Genomic DNA, 23,273 nt, shown 5'->3' with positions numbered 1-23,273 from the left:
TTCTGAGACCATTTTTTTTTCTTTGCACTGTGTTTTGTCTTTTTTTTTCCCCTAGACATTTGGGTGGTTCAGGACACAGGTGTAGCAATGGACATTAAAGGTCTGTCTTCATGTGTGGATCAGCTCACGGCAAGAGTTCAAAATATTCAAGATTTTGTGGTCCAGAATTCTATGTTAGAACCGAGAATTCCTATTCCAGATTTGTTTTTTGGAGATAGAACTAAATTTCTGAGTTTCAAAAATAATTGTAAACTATTTCTGGCTTTGAAACCTTGCTCTTCTGGTGACCCAATTCAACAGGTTAGGATCGTCATTTCTTTTTTGCGCGGCGACCCTCAGGACTGGGCGTTTTCTCTTGCGTCAGGAGATCCTGCATTGAGTAATATCGATGCGTTTTTCCTGGCGTTTGGGTTGCTGTACGATGAGCCTAATTCAGTGGATCAGGCAGAAAAAAATTTGCTGGCTCTGTGTCAGGCTCAGGATGAGATAGAGGTATATTGTCAGAAATTTAGAAAGTGGTCAGTGCTCACTCAATGGAATGAATCTGCGCTGGCAGCAATATTCAGAAAGGGTCTCTCTGAAGCCCTTAAGGATGTCATGGTGGGATTTGCTATGCCTGCTGGTTTGAATGAGTCTATGTCTTTGGCCATTCAGATCGGTCGACGCTTGCGTGAGCGTAAACCTGTGCACCATTTGGCGGTATTACCTGAGCTTAAACCTGAGCCTATGCAGTGTGATAGGACCTTGACCAGAGTTGAACGGCAAGAACATAGACGTCTGAATGGTCTGTGTTTCTACTGTGGTGATTCCACTCATGCTATCTCTGATTGTCCTAAGCGCACTAAGCGGTTCGCTAGGTCTGCCACCATTGGTACTGTACAGTCAAAATTTCTTCTGTCCGTTACCTTAATCTGCTCTTTGTCATCATATTCTGTCATGGCATTTGTGGATTCAGGCGCTGCCCTGAATTTGATGGACTTGGAATATGCTAAGCGTTGTGGGTTTTTCCTGGAGCCCTTGCAGTGTCCTATTCCATTGAGAGGAATTGATGCTACGCCTTTGGCCAAGAATAAGCCTCAATACTGGACCCAGCTGACCATGTGCATGGCTCCTGCACATCAGGAGGTTATTCGCTTTCTGGTGTTGCATAATCTGCATGATGTGGTCGTGTTGGGGTTGCCATGGCTACAAGCCCATAATCCAGTATTAGATTGGAAATCCATGTCGGTGTCCAGCTGGGGTTGTCAGGGGGTACATGGTGATGTTCCATTTCTGTCAATTTCGTCATCCACTCCTTCTGAGGTCCCAGAGTTCTTGTCTGATTAACGGGATGTATTTGATGAGCCCAAGTCCAATACCCTACCTCCGCATAGGGATTGTGATTGTGCTATCAATTTGATTCCTGGTAGTAAATTCCCAAAAAGTCGATTGTTTAATTTGTCCGTGCCTGAGCACACCGCTATGCGCAGTTATGTGAAGGAATCCCTGGAGAAGGGGCATATTCGCCCGTCATCGTCGCCATTAGGAGCAGGGTTCTTTTTTGTAGCCAACAAGGATGGTTCGCTGAGACCTTGTATAGATTACCGCCTTCTTAATAAGATCACGGTTAAATTTCAGTACCCCTTGCCATTGTTATCTGATCTGTTTGCTCGGATTAAGGGGGCTAGTTGGTTCACAAAGATAGATCTTCGTGGTGCGTATAATCTGGTGCGAATTAAGCAAGGTGATGAATGGAAAACTGCATTTAATACGCCCGAGGGTCATTTTGAGTATCTCGTGATGCCGTTCGGACTTGCCAATGCTCCATCAGTGTTTCAGTCCTTTATGCATGACATCTTCCGAGAGTACCTGGATAAATTCCTGATTGTGTACTTGGATGACATTTTGATCTTCTCGGATGATTGGGAGTCTCATGTGAAGCAGGTCAGAACGGTTTTTCAGGTCCTGCGTGCTAATTCTTTGTTTGTGAAGGGATCAAAGTGTCTCTTTGGTGTGCAGAAGGTTTCATTTTTGGGGTTCATCTTTTCCCCTTCTACTATCGAGATGGATCCTGTTAAGGTCCAGGCCATCCATGATTGGACTCAGCCGACATCTCTAAAAAGTCTGAAAAAGTTCCTGGGCTTTGCTAATTTTTATCGTCGCTTCATCTGCAATTTTTCTAGTATTGCTAAACCATTGACCGATTTGACCAAGAAGGGTGCTGATGTGGTCAATTGGTCTTCTGCTGCTGTGGAAGCTTTTCAAGAGTTGAAGCGTCGTTTTTCTTCTGCCCCTGTGTTGTGTCAACCAGATGTGTCTCTTCCATTCCAGGTCGAGGTTGATGCTTCTGAGATTGGAGCAGGTGCTGTTTTGTCACAGAGAGGTTCTGGTTGCTCAGTGATGAAACCATGCGCTTTCTTTTCCAGGAAGTTTTCGCCTGCTGAGCGAAATTATGATGTGGGCAACCGAGAGTTGCTGGCCATGAAGTGGGCATTCGAGGAGTGGCGTCATTGGCTTGAAGGAGCTAAGCATCGCGTGGTGGTATTGACTGATCATAAGAACTTGACTTATCTCGAGTCTGCCAAGCGCTTGAATCCTAGACAAGCTCGTTGGTCGTTGTTTTTTGCCCGTTTTGACTTTGTGATTTCGTACCTTCCGGGCTCTAAAAATGTGAAGGCGGATGCTCTGTCTAGGAGTTTTGTACCCGACTCTCCGGGTTTATCTGAGCCGGCGGGTATCCTCAAGGAAGGAGTAATTGTGTCTGCCATCTCCCCTGATTTGCGGCGGGTGCTGCAAAAATCTCAGGCTAATAAACCTGATCGTTGCCCAGCGGAGAAACTGTTTGTCCCTGAGAGGTGGACGAATAGAGTTATCTCTGAACTTCATTGTTCGGTGTTGGCTGGTCATCCTGGAATCTTTGGTACCAGAGAGTTAGTGGCTAGATCCTTTTGGTGGCCCTCTCTGTCGCGGGATGTGCGTACTTTTGTGCAGTCCTGTGGGATTTGTGCTCGGGCTAAGCCCTGCTGTTCTCGTGCCAGTGGGTTGCTTTTGCCCTTGCCAGTCCCGAAGAGGCCTTGGACACATATCTCTATGGATTTTATTTCTGACCTTCCCGTTTCTCAAAAGATGTCAGTCATTTGGGTGGTCTGTGATCGCTTTTCTAAGATGGTCCATCTGGTACCCTTGTCTAAATTGCCTTCCTCCTCTGATTTGGTGCCTTTGTTCTTCCAGCATGTGGTTCGATTGCATGGCATTCCAGAGAATATTGTTTCTGACAGAGGTTCCCAGTTTGTTTCGAGGTTTTGGCGAGCCTTTTGTGGTAGGATGGGCATTGACTTGTCTTTTTCCTCGGCTTTCCATCCTCAGACTAATGGCCAGACCGAGCGAACCAATCAGACCTTGGAAACATATCTGAGGTGCTTTGTTTCTGCTGATCAGGATGACTGGGTGTCCTTTTTGCCTTTGGCTGAGTTCGCCCTTAATAATCGGGCCAGCTCGGCTACCTTGGTTTCACCGTTTTTCTGCAATTCTGGGTTCCATCCTCGTTTCTCTTCTGGACAGGTTGAGTCTTCGGACTGTCCTGGTGTGGATACTGTGGTGGACAGGTTGCAGCAGATTTGGACTCAGGTAGTGGACAATTTGACCTTGTCCCAGGAGAAGGCTCAACTTTTCGCTAATCGCAGACGCCGTGTGGGTCCCCGACTTCGTGTTGGGGATTTGGTTTGGTTATCTTCTCGTCATATTCCTATGAAGGTTTCCTCTCCTAAGTTTAAACCTCGTTTTATTGGTCCGTATAGGATTTCTGAGGTTCTTAATCCTGTGTCTTTTCGTCTGACCCTTCCAGATTCTTTTTCCATACATAACGTATTCCATAGGTCATTGTTGCGGAGATACGTGGCACCTATGGTTCCATCTGTTGAGCCTCCTGCCCCGGTTTTGGTGGAGGGGGAATTGGAGTATATTGTGGAGAAGATTTTGGATTCTCGTGTTTCAAGACGGAAACTCCAGTATCTGGTTAAATGGAAGGGTTATGCTCAGGAGGATAATTCCTGGGTTTTTGCCTCTGATGTCCATGCTCCCGATCTTGTTCGTGCCTTTCATGTGGCTCATCCTGGTCGGCCTGGGGGCTCTGGTGAGGGTTCGGTGACCCCTCCTCAAGGGGGGGGTACTGTTGTGAATTCTGTGGCAGAGTTCACTCCTGTGGTCACAAGTGGTACTTCGGCTGATTCTCTCTGGGATCTTCCGTTTGTGGAGGAAAGTGGTACTGCAGCTTCTGAGTTTCCTCCCTCAGGTGATCTGGTGAGCTCGTTAGCTTCTTCTCTACTTAACTCCACCTGATGCTTTGATCTATGCTTCCTGTCAATGTTTCAGTGTGGGACTTGTTTTTTCCCTGGATCATTCCTGTGGCCTGCTGCTCTGCAAAGCTAAGTTTTGCTTATGTTATTTTGTTGCTATTTTTCTGTCCAGCTTGCTTTATTGGTTTTTCTCGCCTGCTGGAAGCTCTGAGACGCAGAGGGACCACCTCCGTACCGTTAGTCGGTGCGGAGGGTCTTTTTGTCCCCTCTGCGTGGTTATTTATAGGTTTTTGTGCTGACCGCAAAGTTATCTTCCCTATCCTCGTTCTGTTCAGCTAGTCGGGCCTCACTTTGCTAAATCTGTTTCATCTCTATGTTTGTGTTTTCATCTTACTCACAGTCATTATATGTGGGGGGCTGCCTTTTCCTTTGGGGAATTTCTCTGAGGCAAGGTAGGCTTATTTTTCTATCTTCAGGATTAGCTAGTTTCTCAGGCTGTGACGAGGCGCCTAGGTTCTGGACAGGAGCGCTCCACGGCCACCTTTAGTGTGGTTTGATAGGCTTGGGGATTGCGGTCTGCGGAGTTCCCACGTCTCAGAGCTCGTTCTATTATTTTGGGTTATTGTCAGTTCACTGTATGTGCTCTGACCTCCATGTCCATTGTGATTCTGAATTGCCTTTCATAACAGAGATCCACTCGGGATGAGTTGCTATACAAACAGAAAAAAGAAGTTGGGAGCGAAAAGGAAAATCAGGTGAGATTTATCTCAACTTATAATTGTCAATGGTCGAGTCTAACGAATATTATTCGGAAGCATTGGGAGGTTTTAATGGTTGACCCCACCTTAAAACAAGTGCTACCTCCCGTTCCTTCCTTTGTGGCCAGACGTTCACGAAATCTTAAGGATGCTCTAGTTAGGAGTCATTATGAAGCCCCGGGATCTGGACCCCCCAAATTTTTGGGAGGGGAACGTAAAGGTTTTTTCCCATGTGGGATATGTAAGGGATGTCTTAACCTTACTAAAGCCACGGATTTCTGTAATTTTGATGGCTCCAAAACATACGTAATTAGGAAGTACCTTAACTGTAATTCCCGAGGAGTCATCTACCATGCTCAATGCCCTTGCGGTAAGGAATACATTGGATTAACCACCAGGGAGCTCAAAGTGAGAACAAGGGAGCATGTTAGAGATATCAACAAAGCAAGAATGGTGGAAGATACAACAACATTGAAGACCTTACCCAGACATTTTTTGAAATATCATGGTGGTCAAGCTGGAGGCTTGAAAATTAGGGGCATTGACCAGATCAATGTCAATATACGTGGAGGTGATTTGGGTAAGACTCTGTTCCAATTTTAGAGAGTAAATGGATCTATAGGTTGGGGACTATGACTCCAAAAGGCCTTAACGAAAATCTAGGATTTGCATTATTTTTATAATATCATGACTGATCTTTTGATAGGGTATAAATATTCCATTTTATATGGTTTTAGGAGACATTCTTTTATGGGATAGGGTATAGAGTTTTTTTGTCGGATAATAAATGTTGTTTTTATTAACTTTTTTAACAGTTTTTATTGAATTATAGGATCATGTGATCTATGTTGCCTCCCTACACCTTCCTGTTTTTGGTATGCTGTACAGGGGATGTGTTTTTTCTCGTCTACTGGATATTGGATTGGAAGATATGAAACCGGATACCCTCCTCTGAAAATTAAGATGATTATACACAATTTCATGTATAGTTCCCTTTTTGTAAAATGTATAGGTTGATGGATAAATGAGATTAATATGTTCTCTCTAGAGGCATAGGGGTAGTGGGTAGTATATGTGGGTTGTTACTATACTACTGTCCAAAGATGTGATATTAAATAGGAAAAAGAGAGATTTGTGGGTAGTGAGTATCGCATATATGTTATTTAATAAAAAAGGAAAAAAATGGTTTTGCATTGCGGGCCCTATATTATAATTATGCACTTTATAAAGTCACTTTTTTATTAAAGAATTAAATTTTACCTTGCATTAGTCACTTTTAATTATTTCATTGGCACTTTAAATAATGTAGTTCTTATATATTAATAAGCACAGTATCATAAATGAATTAATCCAGATATGCACTTAAGCACTTTATTCATTTCTTATGTCCGTATACTGAGGTGGCATTACGGGTAATTTTCAGCACACAGCACTTTTAATATAATCTTGAGAAGTCATATCACATGTTCACAATGCACATTATAGCGATTCACACTGCGCGATGATTTACCCCCGGTTTACATACTATGATTAGACTCCCTGCGTATAAAACAGTGTTCCTCTAGGCTGTGCGCATGCGCCCTTTTCCCACCCTATACACTTTCGGAGGTGCTCTGTACTGGACCGCTTGCGTACCAGCAAGTGTTCCATTGAGCGCAGATCCGGAAGTGACTTGCTATCTAGGAAGTGGGGATGAAGGACGCATGCGCCGATAATGCCTTGAGGTTACCTGGCAACGTCTAAGATCACATGACCCGGATATCCCAGTCCATTGGCGCTTATGTAAGATAAAAACTCCGTACTTACCTGCCCCGAAAACGCCCCCAGAAGAAGCTGGATTGCGAAACGCGCGTTGGGGTGAGGTGGGACGCTGGGTCAGCTACAGGTAGTTATTGCTACTGTTTCTTTCTATTATATTTGGATCCACTGTATGTATGCTTAGGCAGCTAAAGTGTGACAGAATAAGACCGGCGTCACAGTAGCGAGTTTTACGGACGTATGAGCGCATAAAATACGTCCGTAAAACACGCCTAACAAACGTCCCAATTATTCTCTATGCCCCTGCTCCTATCTGCCGTATTTTACTGATCAGTATTATACGGCTTTCTACGGCCGTAGAAAATTGCAGCATGCTGCGTTTGTCACCGTATTGCGCAAAAAAAAGCCAATGAAAGTCTATGGAAGCCTGAAAAATACGGATTACACACGGACCAGCAGTGTGAGTTGCGAGAAATACGCAGCGGTGTTAGAGAGAAAAGCCGGCAACTCAGCGCGGTGTACAGTAAAATCACACTGACAGCTTACATTAGAATAGGTAGAATAAATGTGTACACATACAGTATATATATATATACCGTATATACTCGAGTATAAGCCGAGATTTTCAGCCCAAATTTTAGGGCTGAAAGTGCCCCCCTCGGCTTATACTCGAGTCACGGTAGCGGTGGGGTCGGCAGGTGAGGGGCTGAGGGCGCTGGGGTATACTTACCTAGTCCCAGCGATCCTCGCGCTGTCCCTGCCGTCCCACGGGCTTCGGCGCTGCAGCTTCTTCCTCTCTTCAGCGGTCACGTGGGACCGCTCATTACAGAAATGAATAAGCGGCTCCACCTCCCATAGGGGCGGAGCCGCTTATTCATTTCTCTAATCAGCGGTGCCGGTGACCGCTGATAGAGAAAGAAGCTGCAGCGCCGAAGACAGGAGGGGACAGCGCGAGGATCGCCAGGACTAGGTGAGTATGTTATATTCACCTGTCCTCGTTCCAGCCGCCGGGCGCCGATCCATCTTCCCGGCCGGCGCCTCCATCTTCCCGGCGTCTGCGCTCTCTGACTGATCAGGCAGAGGGCGCGATGACGCATATAGTGTGCGCGGCGCCCTCTGCCTGATCAGTCAGAGCATAGACGCCGGGAAGATGGAGGCGCCGGAACGAGACGCTGGGAGCTGCAATCAAGGGAGGTGAGTATGTGTTTTTTTTTTTTTATTGCAGCAGTAGCAGCGGCAGCACAGATTAATGTGGAGCATCTATGGGGCACAGTGAACGGTGCAGAGCACCGTATAAGGCACAGCTAGGGGGCACAATGAACGGTGCAGAGCACCGTATAAGGCACAGCTAGGGGGCACAATGAACGGTGCAGAGCACCGTATAAGGCACAGCTAGGGGGCACAATGAACGGTGCAGAGCACCGTATAAGGCACAGCTAGGGGGCACAATGAACGGTGCAGAGCACCGTATAAGGCACAGCTAGGGGGCACAATGAACAGTGCAGAGCACCGTATAAGGCACAGCTAGGGGGCACAGTGAACGGTGCAGAGCACCGTATAAGGCACAGCTAGGGGGCACAATGAACGGTGCAGAGCACCGTATAAGGCACAGCTAGGGGGCACAATGAACAGTGCAGAGCACCGTATAAGGCACAGCTAGGGGGCACAGTGAACGGTGCAGAGCACCGTATATGGCACAGCTAGGGGGCACAATGAACGGTGCAGAGCACCGTATATGGCACAGCTATGGGGCACAGTGAACGGTGCAGAGCACTGTATATGGCACAGCTAGGGGGCACAGTGAACGGTGCAGAGCACTATATGGGGCACAGCTATGGGCAAATATGAATGGTGTAGAGCACTATATGGCACAGCTATGGGGAAATAATGATCTATTTTTATTTTTGAAATTCACCGGTAAATGCTGCATTTCCACCCTAGGCTTATACTCGAGTCAATAAGTTTTCCCAGTTTTTTGTGGCAAAATTAGGGGGGTCGGCTTATACTCGGGTCGGCTTATACTCGAGTATATACGGTATATATATCCCTATTCTATGTCAGTGAGACACATATGTATATATATTATTACTTCATACAGCGCTAGATAGCTTTAAAGCCGGTAATTCAATTACCGGCTTTTGCTATCTCCTTCCTAAACCCGACATGATATGAGACATGGTTTACATACAGTAAACCATCTCATATCACCTTTTTTATTGCATATTCCACACTACTAATGTTAGTAGTGTGTATATGCAAAATTTGGCCGTTCTAGCTATTAAATTAAAGGGTTAAATTGTGGAAAAAATTGGCGTGGGCTCCCGCGCAATTTTCTCCGCCGGAGTAGTAAAGCCAGTGACTGAGGGCAGATATTAATAGCCTGGAGAGGGTCCATGGTTATTAGCCCCCCCCTGGCTAAAAACATCTGCTCCCAGCCACCCCAGAAAAGGCACATCTTGAAGATGCGCCTATTCTGGCACTTGGCCAATCTCTTCCCATTCCCGTGTAGCAGTGGGATATGGGGTAATGAAGGGTTAATGCCACCTTGCTATTGTAAGGTGACATTAAGCCAAATTAATAATGGACAGGCGTCAATTATGACACCTATCCATTATTAATCCAATACTAGGAAAGGGTTAAAAATATGTAGAGTCTATCACAGTGATCAAAAAGAACCAATAGGAAAAATCTATTGTTGCCGGGTGCCAGCTTGCAGATCTCAGAAGTGCACTGCGCATGCACCCTCCATTTGTTTTACCGGAAGAAGACAACGGCAGGGTGGGGAACCAGGAGGATCCAGGGACACTGGGAGGTATCGGGGGAATCGGGGACCCTATTTCTCTCAACTCTGATGTGCGATCACAGAGGAGAGAGAAATTAAAAGGCAAATTAGACTTTTTTTTTGCGGTCGCCGTTATACGGTTAATAACGGCGATCGCAACCCTGGGGTTGGTAAAAACCAGGGCGCGCAAGACCTGCCAATCTCAGCCCTGGTGCTCCCTCACAGCTGTGTACTGTGTAATGGCCATGTTTGACTGTGCAGGAACATGGTCTGATCATACCACATCTCCTGGACAGGGGAGGAAGCAAAGGAGTTTAAAGACATTACAGCAGGGGATCACAGCTGATTCTTTCTGCGAGGTAAAACATTTCACTGCCTGTTTTAAACAATGTTTTACCTCATCATCATTTGCAATCCCCTGTTGTAATGTCTGTATATTGCAATCTTATAGTTTCTCTTTTGCCCAGGAGATCATGGTGAGACACAGCCATTACACAGTACACAGCAGGGGCACATTTATAAGGTGTAGCTTAGTCCACTAATGGGCCAGTTTTTGGGGACTTCACAGTGAGCGTATGGTATATACATCTTGTATTCCAAAGCATGGAATATGTTTACCGTATTATGGTCACTGCCAACTCCACAATAACAAGAATACCATCAGTCGCTTATGGATGCTGATTGGATACCCGTTGCAGGTAGTGTATGGCTTCAGGTATGTGGTTTACAGAGCAAAAGGAACAGAACTATTAAACTTTATATATTTAATCCAGAAAGGTAGGCAGTGCTTATAAAAAAAAAATATACAAAGATGATAGAAAATGAGAACAAAACAATATGGTATATACAATCACATAGGATAAAAGGGATAACAAAACAAAAAGTACTAAACCTGTGTCAGGGAAATGGCTCAGAGCTTAATGGAGGGAGATACTCCTTAGGAAGTAGACAGAACTACAGCAAGCTATCCATTCCAGGACTGACAATGACAGAAGCCCAAACTTTCATTTTTATTAGTTCAAATTACACCCACATACCTCCACTTAGTAAGCCCATGTGGGGCTAGTTGTGGGATGTGCTAGGTCTTTTTAGAATTTTGATGAGATAAATTACAGGATATCTTTGCCCCTGGAGGTCCCAGGGGGTAGATATTGTTGTATTGTTTCCTATTGCGATTTTAACTTTCTATCCGACCAATATTAAGTTGGAGGGGTTCTGCTGGCCTTACGGGGATGTGATTGAATGTGTTATATTTGTCTCTTTGCTACAATGCTGAAAATATATGTCCCATAAATATCAGATTGATGAACACCCCAATATTCATAACTGACCACTGGCTTCAAAAGGTCTGGGAGCTGTGGTATGATCAGAGAACGCTTATGCTTGGGAAGTGTGCTTCCCTGCCTCTGCATAAACGAATCTCAGTATTGGTGTCTTTTCCCAGAGCAAATCTCCTGTTGTAATTACCTGGTCACTGCAGGATACCCCTAATACAAAGGAGGTTGATGTGTCAGCTCTCTCTCACTTTTACAGCTATTATTAGTTTCTATCTTTCCAAGCTATAATTACTCCCATATGTTCAATGTGATGAGATGTTTGTATGGATTTTTTTCTCTAAGACAAGATCTATTGATTAAAATAAACTCAGTTTGTGTGAAAACCCCTTTAACATAGCCTCTAGATCCCAAGTCAGATTCAGATAGTAACCCTTCTTGCTGCTGGGCAATAACCACAGTAAAAGGTCAACAGATAAGTGTACCCATACCAAATTCAACTCATACATAGTTGGGGTAATTTCTAGGACACTTTTTTTCCAGTGCAAGACTGTAGTCATAGCCATCAGCTAGCCTGTTTCTTTTCCTGCTCAGATGTTTGGCAAGGGACATTCAAGTAAATAAGTGGTCTGGAGTGAAGTAGGTGGGGTGATGTGTGTGCCGAATTCTAAATTGGACCCATTTAGATGGGCCGATGGAAACTAAAATTAATCAGGTTGTCTGTAAGATAATGTACAACAGCTTAGACACTTGGGCACCTGAAGGTCCTAATTGTCAATCTGTATGGTGACATGAAGCAGGTTCCCGGAGGGCAGCTTTGCCTGTCACTATAAAATTACAGTAATTATATCCTTTAAACTCTACATTAGACAGCAATATAAGCAATGTTTGGAGAGGGTGAGGAATTCCAGCTTGTCACACTGTTTTACTAAAGTTTAAGTTGGGGGGTTGTAAGCTTTAATCAGTTGCACACAGTAATGGGAAATGTCAGGTGATGTTCCTGTTTTTTTTTCTTTTCTATACTATGTTTTGCATAAATATGTGATTCTTCAGAATTTGTTTTAGTCTTTGCCTGATGAAGAGACGTATGTAGTCTCGAAAGCTTGCAATTTGTTACCATCTTTTCAGTTAGCCATTAAAAGGTATCAACCACTGAGGACTCAATTCTAAATATTTTTCTATCTACTGGCTAACACGGTACCAAGATATATTTCTTTCCTGTAGGTGATGTTCCTGTCATGTAAAGTGCCCCTTCCCTCTGCTCACCATGGAAAGGATTCTGCAATCATCCTCCACTGCTGTCTTGTGTGGACGTCCAGGCCTTTTTGATTTTCCAAACTCACTAGGGATCTCTTTTTTTTAAGGATGTTCCCAACTGTTGATTTGGCCACAAACATTTCTGTTATCTCTGTTATGGATTTCTTTTTTTTTTTCAGTCTAATGATGGGCTGTTTCTCTTCCACCTAGAGCTCCTTTGACTGCATATTGTGGGTTCACTGCAACAGCTTCCAAATGCAAAAGCCACATCTAGAATCAGCTCCAGACTGTTTACCTGATTAATTGATGATGGATTAATGAGAGAATAGCCCATGTAGCCCATTAAAGAGATTTTGAGAATGTTTCAATTACTTTTGGTCCCTGTAAAAAGAGCCAGCTACATATTAAAGAGCTGTAGTTCATACATCCTTACTCCAATAAGGATATGACTACCCTCAAATTAAAGCTGAGAGCCTGTACTTTAACTGCACTTTAAGCTCATATTGATTAAATAACTCTAAAGGTACCGTCACATTTAGCGACGCTGCAGCGATCCAGACAACGATCCCGATCGCTGCAGCGTCGCTGTGTGGTCGCTGGAGAGCTGTCACACAGACAGCTCTCCAGCGACCAACGATGCCGGTCCCCTGGAAACCAGGGTAAACATCGGGTTACTAAGCGCAGGGCCACGCTTAGTAACCCGATGTTTACCCTGGTTACCAGCGTAAACGTAAAAAAAAACAAACACTACAGACTTACCTTCCGGTGTCTGTCCCCCGATGCTGTGCTTCTCTGCACTGACTGTGAGCGCCAGCCGGAAAGCACAGCGATTTCCGGCTGGCCGGCGCTCACAGTGCAGAGAAGCACAGCGCCGGGGGACAGACAGCGGAAGGTAAGTCTGTAGTGTTTGGTTTTTTTTACATTTACGCTGGTAACCAGGGTAAACATCGGGTTACTAAGCGCGGCCCTGCATTTAGTAACCCGATGTTTACCCTGGTTACCAGTGAAGACATTGCTGAATCGGGGTCACACACGTCGATTCAGCGATGTCTGCAGGAGGACCAGCGACGAAATAAAGTGCTGGACTTTCTGCTCCGACCAACGATGTCACAGCAGGATCCTGATCGCTGCTGCCTGTCAAACTCAATGATATCGCTGGCCAGGACGCTGCAACGTCACGGATCGCTAGCGATATCATTCAGTGTGACGGTAGTTTAAGTCACAGAGGAAAGTGAATAACGGCACCAGTGTTAAAACATATAATCCTTTGTACGGAGGAGTGGAGCCGGATTACAGAGCCTTTATTAGCATAAATGTCCAATTTGGAGATGCTCAGCACATATCAACATGTAGATATAAATAATTCAGAAAAGTATGCGGCACTCACCATGGCAGTTTGAATGAAAAGTTCTTTATTTCATGATTTTCATTTTAGATGGTAAGATGCAAAGAGGTGCAGGGAGAGAGGACGACGGCCGTTTCGCGTTACCATGCTTCAAGTCCAGGTCCTGGACCTGTTGATGCGTGATAATACGAAATGGCCGTCGTCCTCTCTCCTCTCTCCCTGCACCTCTTTGCATCTTACCATGCAAGATGAAAGTCATGAAATAAAGGACTTTTCATTCAAGCTGCCATGGTGAGTGAGGCATACTTTTTTCTGAATTATTGATTATATAACTATCTTGAATACGTTTTGATAAACAGCTAAAATGCAAAACTTGTGAAAATGTATAAATATTTCTGAAGCTAACCCTATTGTAAAGTACTGTTCATACATAATTTTTCCCTTACAAAGAGGTATAAAGCAAGAGAATTCCTAGACACATGCTTCCATCAGAAGGCTGTAATGTATACCATAACGAGGTTGCGCAAAGTTGTCATCATAATAAAAAGGGTGCACTTTGAGGAATCTATGATGTAACACCTATTTTAGTTTGTTTCACAAGTGTTTCTTTAATCAGTCTTTCCATATGAGCTACTTCATGGTTTTGATGCCAAGGAAAACCACTGCATGAACAAGTGTGTTCAAACGTTAGTCCAGTACTGTACATAATATACCCCAAATTAAATATATCTAAGTGCTCTAGTCCATTATGCACTACTTTTTGCACTGTACAAAGTGCTTTATCAAACAGTCTCATAAAAATCTGTATTTGTTGCCTAACAGTGCAGCGTTCATTTATCATAGCTGTATAAGAAATTTAAGATGAATTGTAAATTGTTGCTGTTGGCAGGCTTTGGATAGTTTTGTTTTGGATTAATGAGGAACAAAATCTCATCAGTGGCCTAAGGGTACCGTCTCACAGTGGCACTTTTGTCGCTACGACGGTACGATTCGTGACGTTCCAGCTATATCCATACGATATCGCTGTGTCTGACACGCAGTAGCGATCAGGGATCCTGCTGAGAATCGTACGTCGTAGCAGATCGTTTGGAACTTTCTTTCGTCGCTGGATCTCCCGCTGTCATCGCTAGATCGGTGTGTGTGACACCGATCTAGCGATGCGTTCGCTTGTAACCAGGGTAAACATCGGGTTACTAAGCGCAGGACCGCGCTTAGTAACCCGATGTTTACCCTGGTTACCAGCGTAAATGTAAAAAAAACCAAACAGTACATACTTACATTCCGGTGTCCGTCAGGTCCCTTGCCGTCTGCTTCCCGCACTCACTGACTGCCGGCCGTAAAGTGAAAGCAGAGCACAGTGGTGACGTCACCGCTGTGCTTTCACTTTACGGCCGGCAGTCAGTGAGTGCGGGAAGCAGACGGCAAGGGACCTGACGGACACCGGAATGTAAGTATGTACTGTTTGTTTTTTACGCTGGTAACCAGGGTAAACATCGGGTTACTAAGCGCGGTCCTGCGCTTAGTAACCCGATGTTTACCCTCTTTACCCGGGGACCCCAGCATCATTGGTCGCTGGAGAGCTGTCTGTGTGACAGCTCTCCAGCGACCACACTACGACTTACCAACGATCACGGCCAGGTCGTATCGCTGGTCGTGATCGTTGGTAAATCGTATAGTGTGACGGTACCCTAACTCCAATGACATAGTGATTGGGAGTTTAGATTAGGAGACGCCAATGGGGACTGTAATTATGTGGATTATGATGGTGCTAGATAAGCAAGTTAAATAAATAAAATAAATAACTAGTGATTTAAATAGAAGTACAGTATAACTAAATTCATATCAAGTGCATCAATGCCCATTTCATTGAATTCAGTAATCTTTTTAATGTTGGAAGAAGCTGACTGTCATTAGTCCCTTAATAACCATGGATGATGTTATAACAATTTTAATTACACAGTCCATAAACTTGCAGAGCTGGTCCTCTTGATTTCTGTAAGGCCTTATTCACAAGTCTGTTTTTAAACATTCAAGTGAAAAAATTGTACTGGTGTCATCACTGTTGGGCATCAGTGTGCCATCCGGGTGTCCGTTTTTACTTTAAGTGTTTCTCAAATATGGATAAAGAAATAAATAAATCACAAACCTTCTCCCATACTTTGCAATGTTAAACAAGGACAGCACAAGGAAGGCACATGGATTCCGTTTTTCATGTATCCCTAGACTTATATTGGCCCTTTTGATCCTGCTGCTTGAAAAAAAGACATGCCTCAATGTGTTTTGTAAGAACACAAGTGTGTGAAAAACATGGAGATGTGAACAGCACCATAGATTATAATGCGTATGAGTTGTATCCATGAAAAAACAGTTACAACATGTATGTGCAACACTGATGTATGAGACCTAAAGTGTAGGTGGGACGTGGCAGATGTGACTACTCCTCCGAAAGGCTTCCCAATATCACAGGAGAGTTGGGAAGTATCTACATAGCACTAATCACATCCTTTCTGCCAGGTTATTTCATCAACTGCAAAACTAATTTCACATAAATGCAAGGGGCTATCTAGTTACCATTTGTTTTCAAGCATACCACCAACCATAAAATAAACTTGACTTCCAAAATAAAAGTGAAGATTAACAGATCTTAAAGAATTTTACTCAGAGAGTAAGTAAAACCTAACAGTTCTTTTCTACATTGGATATCCACATATAAATCCATTTTTCAGAAATATATATCGGAGTGTGGAGTTCCAATGTCAATACACAAGTACCATATTTTCTGGTGTATAAGATGACTGGACGTATAAGACGACCCCCTACTTTTCCATATAAAATATGGAGTTTGGGATATACTCGCCGTATAAGACGGGGGTCATCTTATACGCCCAGTCATCTTATACAGTGTGTGCGGTCCTGATGGGTCCCAGGGTCTGGAGGAAAGGAGACTCTCCTTCAGGCCCTGGGATCCATATTCATGGATGCATTGAGCGAAGGACCTTAGATGACGTCGAGGTCGCGTGACCATGACGTCATCTAAGGTCCTTCGCTCGATGCATCCTTAGGAACGGAGGCCGCCGCTTGCACCGCTGAGAGCCGGGGGCCATCGGAGGGTAAGTATATCCCATATTTTTTTTTTTTATTCTTTTTTTTTACATGAATATGGATCCCAGGGCCTGAAGGAGAGTCTCCTCTCCTCCAGACCCTGGGAACCATCCAGGACCGCTCCCTGCACACGCCGTACCCGGCATATAAGACAACCCCCGACTTTTGAGATTATTTTCAGGGGTTAAACAGTCGTCTTATACACCAGAAAATACGGTAGATGTCTGAATTGAAAAAAATAGGTATCGGGGAGATACATTTCATTGATGGTATCATGAATTCCAAGATGTCCTGCTCTATATTGAAAGAGAAAATGCTACCATGGTAGACGTGCACATTTCCAACATGACAATGATCCAAAAACAAATCTAAGGCCACTGTTACATTTCTGAAGAAGAACATGGACAAAGTGATTCAGTGGCCAAGTATGTCTCCTGATCTGAACCCAATAGAACACATATGGGGAGTTCTGAAGAGTTTTGAAGAGAGAAGTTGAGCATCACTCTACATCCAGTATCCAGACTCTAAAAGAGGTCGTTACTGAAGAATGGAAAAATATAAATGTTGCAATATGCTGTCAACTTGTTCATTCCATGTCTAGAAGACTTGGTTCTATGCTTAAAAATCATGGCAGTCACACAAAATAATAAATGTAGTAGTTTTTGACATGGGGGATATTCATTTTTGCATTAATAAGTTTGAGCAAAACTGAAGATTTTCGAATTAAAGTTAAAATAGTAACTTTACTTTTGTGTAACGTGTTAAAAAAGTTCTATGAAACTCCGTAATGTCGAAACTTTGGAGATTGTTAGTTCCGTGAGATATTAATTAAAATCTTACTTTCCAAAAGGGTGTACTCATTTATGCTGAGCATTGTCTATGTATTATTTGAAGAAAGCATGGTGAGCTCTGCACTCAGGACGTGAACTAATTACTATTGAACTCTGGCCATTTGCTATACTTTTTGCTGTGTAAGGCTTCACGGGAATTAACCCAAAGTGGAATGAAGAAACGGAATTTTTTTTTTTTTCACAAATACGTTGCTTTAGCCATAAATTTTTGATTTTCACAAGAGGTAATAGAAACAAAGGACCCACAATCTGTTACAGAATTCCCCATGTTTGGTCAGGAATTACTGTTTTGGCACATGGCTGGGCGTCTGGACAGTCGAGGAGCGGTCCTGCTCTGCCCCATCTACATTGAGGTTTTTTGACGCGAGTTAAGGCTTTATTACATGGCTAAGACAGTCCCTATTGGGGTACACCTGGTCGCGGTGGGATAGCCTTTACTCTTTTTTTTTTTTTTTTTTATTTTATCAAAAACAATGTTTAAAAAGTAACCTATGCTATTTATATGTATAATTACTATTCACTTACAGCAGGGTATGTGCTCATTTTGTGTCTATCTTAGTCATAATCTGTTAAATGTCCACAGTGTGAACGTGCCTTTATGCGCTGCATGCATACGAACTTACACTCCGGCTCAGTTTCTTTGTTTTGCTCAAATTTCTTGTACCTTGTACAAAGTGGGATGTGACTCTCCCTTTTCTGAGCTAGGCATTTTATTTATATGGCTTCTCGTGCCTGGGTGCCTGAACAGTCAGGAACCATCTACATTGAGGTCATCTGCCAGAGTTGAGGTTTTGATACTAGAGGACCATCCCAATCGGGGTACACCGTGTCACTCTGGGATGGTTTTTTTACGCTTTTTTTTTTACCACGTACCCAATGTTATTTATATTTACTATTACTATTTACTTGCTTACAGCAGGGTATGTGCTCATTTTGTCTCCATCTTAGTTTTTGGGGGGCAGAGCTCAGAAGAAAATAAGCGCTGTTTACTTCAGGAAAGCAAAATTTGCTAGTATACACTGAGGATACCATTTCACATTTGCACAGTCTCTGAAGTGCTACAAAACAATGGAATCATAGAATCATAGAATGTTACAGTTGGAAGAGACCTCCAGGGTCTTCGTGTCCAACCTTCTGCCAATAGTAATAATAATAATAATCTTTATTTTTATATAGCGTAACATATTCCGCAGCGCTTTACAGTTTGCACACATTATCATCATTGTCCCTGATGGGGCTCACAATCTAAATTCCCTATCAGTATGTCTTTGGAATGTGGGAGGAAACCGGAGAACCCAGAGGAAACCCACGCAAACACGGAGAAAACATACAAACTCTTTGCAGATGTTGTCCAAGGTGGGGCTAGTGGATAACTGACATTTTAGAAACTACACCCCACACAAAAGCATCTAAGGGTGTAATGAGTATTCTGAACCAATTGTTGTTTCACAGATGCTTTCTAGAACAATGGGATATGAAAATAAAAAAAATGTTCCATTAAAATATTGTTTCAGCCCCAAATTTTCATTTTGACAAAAAGTAACAGGAGAAAATTATCCATATCCATTGTTACACAATTACATAGGAATGTGGCAGCAATTTATATGTGGGTGGAAACTGCTGCTTGGATACATGGCAGGGCTCAGAACGAATGCGATTTGACTTTCGAAACAAGAATTTTCCTGGAATAGTTTGAGAGCCATTTGCATAGCTCAAAAGAATAGTAGAGAACCCTTCAGGGAATGTGTCTACCAGTGTAGTGATTACTTTACGCTATTGATGACACAGAGTGAAAATTGCAAATATGTCATTTTAGTGCCCAAATTAGGAAGCCATAAATTAAATGGGTTCATCCTGTTACAGAAATGCTATGCATGAGAACACTGCATTTCTTAGAAGGGGTGGAGGTCATTTGTCTTTGGGAGTTTGAATTTTACTACTTTTTTTGTGTGGTGGAGTGGTTGGGAGGTGTTAAGGCTTGATTTTTGGGGGATGAGTTTAAAATTTTATTACCACTTGGGCTACATAATTGTTTTTTGCTTTTAAAGTTATGTTCATATTCAATATATCCTATGGATTCGAACATTCACTGTAATGAAGAAGAGTTACTTTGGACTCCAATAGGCCTCTGTACTGGCATAATTCCATGATCTGAGGGCTCTTTTAATTTTTTATTCTTTAATTAAAAACTTGCTGCCAAAAGAGCAGTATTGCAATATTGCAGGATGACTGAAAATTTGTGCTGTTACCAATATGGGAACATACTGTAACATTTCTGATTGCTTTTTGGGAAGTAGAATAAACAAATAACAGCAATTCAGGATTTGTTTTTAGTGTTTTATCTTTCACACCATTCACCACGGGGTAACAGTGATGAAACAACTCTATTCTTTTAGTCAGTATTATTTGAGCAATGATAGATTTATAGTTTTGTGAAGCTTTGCTACTGTTGCATACTAAAAACATACTAATTTTTTTTTTCTTTACATCATCCTATTCTCAAAGCTATAACTTTTTTAGAATTCTACCAACAGAGCTGTTTCAAGGCTGGTTTCTGGGGTGGAATGATTTGATGCTTTTACTGATAATTTTTATGCAACTTTCTCTTCTCTTTTTATTCCATTTGTTGTTGTGGTATTCTAAGGAAAAACAGCATTTACGGTGTGGTTTGTATCTATTCTTTATGGTGCTCACTGCAATTTTGTAACTTGGGTCATTCCGTACACAGTGATAACGATTATGTGTTCTTTTTATTGTTTTACATAGTAAAGTGCCTTTTTAGTAGCAAACCATTTTTTTTTAATTAAACACTAAATAGTATGATTGTTGGTTTAATACACTGAAATGCTTCTGTATTTCAGTGCATTAGACATGTCCGCTTTACACGGATAGGAGGCTGTCAGAGCCTGCACATACCAGGAGCCAACATAGCCAGCAGACCACCTCTTTGTTTGACCTCCAGATCTAGAGCAACTATTGGTAGCTATTGACTGGGCTGCAGTAGGGTCAAAGGGGTTAAATATTAGACATGGAAGTGACTTCCAGTAAATATGGAGGATATTGGCACTTACATGAACCAAGAAAAGATCGGAACAGTGTAACCAGGTACCTGATACTATATCTACTACAAGGGAAGTAATGGTGTGATGGTGTGATATGCTATGTGGGTATAATTTTTGTGCATATTTCTATTTGACTTATTTTCATGGTGTTCTCTTGTAGAAGGAGCTATTTGCCTATTGATGAATTGCTGTTATTTGCCATCTGATATTCCCCCCACAGTCCTGTATGGCTATCTCTCCACAGGGTCAGTGAATAATGTTGTTTACTAATATGCTAATGACATACTGAACTAGCTTGTTGAAACAATGAGCCCCTGCGACCCCCCCCCCCCCCTAACCTATGAATGAGGAGAGGGACTTGTAAATATCAGGGAAGTGTGACGCAGTCAGTCTTGTGTGGAATGATGATGTGGACACAGCAGATGAAAGAGAAGGAAGAGAATATGGACTATGCTATCCTCTGTCTACTGGATTATTGGACTTTTATCCTGTTACTGAACTGCATTCATGTTCTGGACTATTTTATCCTTTGTGTTGTAGATCGTATATGGACCTTTCGTATTTTTGCCAAAATAAAGGTCTTGGAATTGTTTACTATACTCTAGCTCTGTTGATTGTGTGGTATCGGAGAAGGACCCCGTGACAATTGGTGGCAAGCAGTGGGATCAACAGAGTGTAACCTAGTGGAGAACCACCCACAGAGTGAGTACAGAAATTGGACTGTATCCAGTTTACAGGAGAGAGCCAGAGACCTGGGCCTGAACTACCAGGGACTGACTAAAGAGGCCTTATTGACCTACTGGTGGGTGTCAGCCCGGCCACTCCCTGACAAAGCAACATGTGAAACGTGAGTTGGAATGTGGGGTGGAGGCACCAGCACGTTCAGCATGAGCACCGTGGTCTTTTTTGGTACCTCCTCCCATAAATCTGAAGGACGAGCACTGGAGACGAGGACCCCCACCCAAAAAGCCAGTGCGTGGTGTGGTACGAAGAAGAGATGGCTGTTCTGGGTCCAGACGTCTCTCAGGAGTACAAGGAGGAGGCTGCCCGCCAGTCACAGCGGAGACAAGAAGGAGTGGGCTTGAAAGAGGGAGTAAAGTAATGTGGAATGTAAACCCAACGATCCGGAAGCCTGTACAGATCACCCGGAAAGAGTTTAAGCCATTTGATGAGGCTTCCGGACATGTGGAGGGGTTCTTCAAGGACTTTGAGAAGCAGTGTGCTGTGATGGAGGTGCCCCACTCTGGCTGGATGCGTTTGTTAGTGGGACTCCTGAACGGTAGCCTGGCGGAGGCTTACCGAACCATTGACTCACAGCGGAATCGGGATTATAACATTGTAAAGCAGACTATCCTGGATTACCATGCTATCACCCCAGACTCATAGAGAGCCAAGTTCCGAGACCTCCCATGCACTACAGGGGGGATCATTTAGGATGTATGCACATAAGATGTCCAGGCATGTCGGAGATGGCTGGAAGCAGAAAACGCCTTTACTGTAGACGATGTTAACAGGCGTTCCTTATAGAACAACTTCTTGCCAAGTGCCCAGCAAAGGTACGGGAATGGGTCCGGGAGCGCACGCCGTGCACCGTGGATAGAGCTGCAGCCCTGGCCAATGAAGCCCTTACTATCCGAACACAATGGAGGAGGCTTCTGAACAATGAACCACGGCCTTCTCCCACACCCCGTCCCCCTCAGATTATATCTGCCCTTCCACCTAGTCGCAAGCCGATGACAATCATGCCTCACAATCCTGGGCCCCAACAGTTCCGACCACGACCTGGGGGTATCACAGAGCGGAGATGTTACGGGTGTGGGCAACCTGGACATTTGCAGTCTGGCTGTCCACCAAGGTTTCGAAGGGAGCCCCACCTCATCAAGTACATCTTGTGCACTCCATCCCACCTGAGGAAGAGCTACCACCACCTCCACCAGAGTGGACCACCGACCGCGGCACCATAGATACCCCTCCTGGAGTGTACGAACTCCGGCCTTTGTCCATCAGAAATACAACGCAATGGCATTGCCACCTGCAGGATGTCTAATTGATGGATACAAAGTGTCTGGATTTAGAGACAAGGGGGCATTCCTGACTATTGCTGACCCCTGTGTGGTTCGACCCGAGGTAATTCACCAGGGCCCAGGAATTCCCATTGTCCTGGCGGGGGGTGTCCGCAAATATTTACGCGAGCTTTGGTACATTTGGATTATGGTTTTGGAGAAAAACTGTGTTGGATTGGAGTTATGGAAGGACTTCCTGCAGATGGAAATGACATTGGGGAGTTACAAAGTCATTTTGTGGGAGCCGTGGGCCTCTCACTCTTCTGAAAGAACAATTGGAGGGAGATATCGCAGATACCGGAATACCCATCATTCCCTACGTTCTAGAGTTCAGAGACTGCCTCGTCCAGTTAGCTACCTTGGCTAATGAACATCAGCAAACAGCCCAGTCCAATCAAAAAGCCTGGTATGACCATAAAGCCAGGATCCGGGAATTTATGGACAAGTGCTCATGATTATTGTAACCCATGCCACTGTACAAGGAACTATAAACTATTGAGCAATGTGGACTAAAGTGAGCAGGCCAGAGGTCTATGTAGACCTCATAGTGTGCTCACTTATTATGAGGGAAGAGAGGTTGTGATGGTGTGATATGCTATGTGGGTATAATTTTTGTGTATATTTCTATTTTACTTATTTTCATGGTGCTCTCATGTAGAACGAGTTATTTGCCTATTGATGAATTGCTGTTATTTGCCATCTGATATTCCCCCCCACAGTTCTGTTCTGTTATCTCTCCACAGGGTC

General features: G+C 43.6%; 1 protein-coding gene across 1 annotated transcript in view; it reads right to left on the bottom strand.

Annotated features, from left to right (window-relative positions):
- LOC138675535 (A disintegrin and metalloproteinase with thrombospondin motifs 2-like) overlaps positions 1-23,273 on the bottom strand; it is a 705,150-nt gene that overhangs the window by 387,848 nt on the left and 294,029 nt on the right. The gene's annotated exons all lie outside the window — the stretch shown is intronic.

Source organism: Ranitomeya imitator, chromosome 4, assembly GCF_032444005.1.
Source record: "Ranitomeya imitator isolate aRanImi1 chromosome 4, aRanImi1.pri, whole genome shotgun sequence".
In the NCBI taxonomy this organism is placed as follows: domain Eukaryota; kingdom Metazoa; phylum Chordata; class Amphibia; order Anura; family Dendrobatidae; genus Ranitomeya; species Ranitomeya imitator.
Note: the sequence above shows the minus strand (reverse complement) of the source record. Positions and strands in the feature narration are given on the sequence as shown.